This window comes from Vigna radiata, chromosome 8 (genome assembly GCF_000741045.1).
Source record: "Vigna radiata var. radiata cultivar VC1973A chromosome 8, Vradiata_ver6, whole genome shotgun sequence".
NCBI classification, from domain to species: domain Eukaryota; kingdom Viridiplantae; phylum Streptophyta; class Magnoliopsida; order Fabales; family Fabaceae; genus Vigna; species Vigna radiata.
The window spans coordinates 7,910,348-7,915,528 of NC_028358.1; positions in this window are offsets into that span (position 1 = coordinate 7,910,348).

The following is a 5,181-nucleotide window of genomic DNA, read 5'->3' on the forward strand; positions in this document are numbered from 1 at the left end:
ACAACATCCATTCATCCATTGTTTTCGTTTGTCAATTGAATCAACTTTATTTTGCATGTTAATATTTTTGTTCTCAAATCCAATTTATTAATTTTTATTTTCAAGTCTTATTATTTTAATTCACGCGAACGAGAAAGTCATTCGAGTCTCTTGGGAAAAACGATACTTGGTCTTACCATTTATATTACTTGTACGATTTGGTACACTTGCCAATTTGTCAACACCTCACCACAAGAATCTGACCAAAGCACAAAAGAGATGGCTGAAGAGAACACTAGAAGACACACTTTAGCAGATCACACCACTGTTGTTGGCCCTCATCACTTTAATAATATTGCAAGGCTGAGGGTCAATGCACTAAACATGGAGGTGAAACCGGCGTTGATACAATTGGTGAAGACTAACCAATTCAATGGACTGTCACATGAAAGTCCACATGAGCATCTGACCACATTCAACAAGATTTGCAACACTATAAAGATCAATGGTGTGTCGGATGAGGAGATAAAACTTAGCTTGTTTCCTTTCTCACTGGGAGGCAATGCTAAGCTGTGGTTGAACTATTTCCCTTAAGATAGCTTTACTGACTAGGAGTCTGTGGTGTCAAAGTTTTTGAACAAGTACTTCCCCCAGTCCAAAATCAACAAAGGTAAACATGAAATTTCTTCTTTCAGGCAAGACATGGAGGAAACCCTAGGTCAAGCATGGGATAGATACAAAAGCTTATTGAGGAAGACACTCATGCACAATTTTGATGAAGTATCAATAGTTCTATTGTTCCTTGGAGGTCTTGGCTCTCAAACAAAGCTTATGCTAATGCCTTAGTTGGAGGTAATATCAAGTGCAAGACTGCAGAGGAAGCTTATGAATTGATAGAAAATATGGTTGCTAATGATAATGAGATGCATAGTGAAAGAGAAGCTCTACTTCAACAAAAGGGAGTTCTATAATTACCAACTCAAGATGCTTTGCTTCCACAGAACAAGATCATAACTCAACAACTGGAGAATTTGACAAAGACACTCGCTCAACTGCCAAAGGAGCTGAAGAATGTTTTACAGGTGCAACAACAACTCTGTGACCGATGTGGTGGTGACCATATCAATGGTCAATGTGCTTATCCAGAGGAGGCCCAAGAAGAAGTCAATTACATGGGCAATCAATTCCAATTTCGCCAAGGTAATTTCAACCAAGGGGGGAAACCTCACCCAAGCATGGGTCAAGGTCAGAATGGACAAGGAGGAGGCCAATTCAATAGACTACATCAGCCATCACCATTATGGCAATAGGTATCTGCTCTGAATGACAAAACCATCAGGTTGGAAGAGATGTTTCTAAGAGTAATGAAGCTACTATCAGAAATTTGGAGATGCAGGTCGGACAAATAGCCAAGAGGATGGAGGACAAAGCAGAAAATCATTTTGGGGCTAATACTGAGGTTAACCATAAGGAAGATTGTAAGGCCATAGTGAGTGTTGTTGGGGAGAGAGTGGAAGAGGAAATAGAGAGCGTTAAGTTAGAGAGGAAAGAAGAAAAAGAAGAGAAAATATGTAAGGGTGAGATGGAAAAAGAAGAAGAGAAAGGGGGAGAAAAAAAAGTGATAAAAATGAGAAAATTCTTCCTTACCCAAAGGGGAGTGAGAGAGTAGATAAGGAGAGACATTTGAGTTATTTTAAAGAAATCTTCAATAAATTGGTGATACTACCTTTGACTGATGTTTTGCAACAGGTTCCTGTGTATGCAAGAGTTTTGAAAAGTTTCCTTAAAAGGAAGAGATATATAAATGAGCAGACTATTGATGAACAGGATACTTGCAGCATGGCTTTGAAGAGAGAACATCCTCCAAAACTGAAGGATTCAGGAAGTTTTACAATTCCTTGCACCATTGGGAGTGTGAAGATAGGGAAAGCCCTTCTTGATTTAGGGTCAAGCATTAATATGATGCCCCTATCTTTGCTAAAGATTATTGGTGGTCTTAGAGTGAAGCCGACGAAGATTTCTTTGCTAATGGCGGATGGATCACCAAAGAAACCCTACGGTGTGGTGAAGGATGTTGTGGTTCGAATGGAAATACTTGAATTCCTGGTCGACTTTGTGGTGATGGAGATGAAGGAGGATGAAAAGATCTCAATCATTCTTGGAAGGCCATTTATGAAAGCGGCTAAAGTAATCATCAATGTAGATGATGGGTTGATAATTCTTAAAGACCGAGAAAAGGAGGTGATCTTTGTTATTTTTAAAGATAAGCAGATTCAAGTGAAGAAGATTAGTCACAAAGCTGCATGTAAGGATGCACTAGTGACTAAACAGAAAGTTGCAAAGCTGGTCAACAAAGGTAAAAATTGTGTCTTAATGCAAGTTAGGGAAGAAGATAGAGTTGATAAAGGAGGGACGATTCATCATGACTTTAAAGATGCACAATTCAAAATTGGCACCCTTGTGAGATTCAAGAACAAGTTGTGGGTTGTTAAAGGCTTTAAAGAGAATGGAGCGATAGAGATTGAGGCTCCATATTCTAGGCGAGTCAAAAAGGTGGATCGGAAGTAGTTGATGAGTTGGTGTGATGAAAGCAAGAGAGACACCAACATTGAAGATGGAACATGAGCTTTATTAGGTCAAGCTAATGACGTTAAAAGAGCGCTTGCTAGGAGCCACCCCAGTGATTTAAAAACATTTGTTTTTTGATTTTGTTTATTTTATTTTGGTGATGTAAATTTAAATATTTTTGAACACTGTTTATTGGGTAGCATATATTGAGGGATGCTAGATGATTAGGTATTGACTGAAGGATACTAGGAAGGTACACCTACTGATGGGTGATGGTAAGGTTTGCACCTGCTAATGGGTGTTAGAAAGAGTTCGGGTTAGGCTCGTGGCGTTAAACAAGCGCTACTTAAGAGGCAACCCAGTTGATTGATTTATTTTTGTTTCCATTCTGTTCTAGTTGCATTTTAGGGTTTGATTGTTAAATGGTGAGTGGAGTGAGTGAAAATTGCATGAAATTCAAAACTTGAGAGTTGAATGTGAGTGGCATTTGGTCAATGACGCTTATGGCAAGCTAGGAAGAAGAAAAATCAATCTCGTGCATACTGCTCAACGGTAACTGGCGTTAAGCGGCGATACTACAGATTGGTTTTTTAGGTTTTAAATTTTGGGCCCAGCGTGAGTTGGCCCATTGCACATTTTACTTACCCTAGGTCTCGTCCTAACCTCTCCATTCAACCCTTACTCACTTTGACCACTCTCAAGCATTCTCCAAAGAACTATCTTCACTTTTCCCTTCAACCCCCTTCAAAAAAACCCTCCTTCCACCATTTTTGCAACAAGTTTTCATCCAAGTTTCGGGTCTGGTGAGAGTACCACTGTTAGGGGTAGTCTCCTTCACATTCATTGAGCATCTTGCACACATTTGAGTATCTCCACTCAAGTAAGTACATACATTTTACATTCTATAATTTTAAGAGCATGATTTTGTATGAGGATGATTGTCTAAGCATGAATTTTTAGGGCTTTTGATGTTTGTGCATAATTGATTGAATTAGTCATTGTTTGGACCAATTAAAATGTATGATTGAGGTTTGGAACTAAAAAATTTCATGTGGGTGGAGATTAGAAGCCAACTAGGGCTATTTTGAAAAACCTGAACTGATACCGCTTAGTGGTAACTGGCGCTGAGCGCGACTTGTTCAGTGTTGGATTTTTTATGTTTTTCTGTGTGTTCTGGTTGTAGGTGACGCTGATGGGCCCTATTTTGCCCTTAGTGTTGATAGGCAATATGGTTGGACGAGGTTTTGTGGTTTACTAACGCCTAATGAGATTTCCTTTTAGTCTTGTAAATTATATTTGATGCAGGGATGACCTCCTCATCTGGAAAGAGGATCAAGACTGTAAGGAACAAGAGGAAGGAATTGAAGAGATTTTATTCCAAAAGGTTTCTCTCTCGAAGACATGAGCAACATTACCTCATTGTACAAGAGAGACGTCTCTTGATGGACCGCAAAGCTGGGTGGATTCCAGACTTGGCTCCTCAATTTGTGGAAGAGATGGAGAACAGAAACTGGGAGAAACTAGCCACATATCCTATGCCAGCCAACATTGTAGTTGTAAAGGAATTTTACACCAATGCCAAGCCATTGGCCGATTCTCACACTCGGGATTATATGAGTTACGTTTGTGGAAAAATTATTAGGTATGATCTTGACTCCATTAACGGGTTCTTGAGTATTGAATGGACAGGCGTGCAATGCCAATTTGCACTCAACATGGAAGAGGGGACTGAATTTGTTGACATAGAGAGTGTGCTTTGTGTGCCTGGAGGGCATTTTCACAGGAACAGTAGTGGTGCAACTGTGCACATCAAGAGAGCTAATTTGACGCCTTTGGCACAATATTGGATGGCATTCTCTCATGCTAACATCCAACCTTGCTCTCATATCTCGGACATCACTATTGCCAAGGCCATGTTCTTATATTGTGTGCTCAGAGGTTTGAATGTGAACATCGGCCAAATCATAGCAAATGAGATCAAGAGTTGTTGCAGCACTATGAGCAACAAAGCACCCTTGTGGCATCCTTCTCTGATTACACACATGTGTCAGTTAGCTGGGGTGGATACTTCTACTCCACCATTTGAGAGACTGATGAAGGCTATTGATGAGGCCTACTATAGGCAATACTGCGATGGAGATAAGGCAGCCCGGCCAGTGCCCCAAAGTGTTCTAGGAGGAGAGTTCCACTATAGGCACATGCACCAACTCATGAGTGGAGCCTTTCCAGATGAAAGACATGTATATGTCTCTGATGGAGGCCATATTGCAGTCCATCCACAGAGGGCAGGTGGCCATAACTGAGATGGTCATTGGGCTTTATGACACGCCCCTGCACACCGGTGGACCATGGATGAGTTCAAATATGTGGTGGCATGGTTAGAGGAGCAGGCACAAGCTAGTGGAGTTGGAGCAGCTGAAGCTCCATATGTGGAGGATGATGATGAGGATGTTGACTTTGAGGTTGCTGAAGAAGGAGAGGAGGAGGATTCTGATGACAACATGGGCTGAGGAGATGAGATAGCATTTACTGATGGATGCCATCTGCATTAGAACATGATTTTTCGTATCTTTTGTTTTTGTATTTTGAACTTATTTGCTTCTGTTAGTAGTATAGGTTTTTTATGTACTTGGT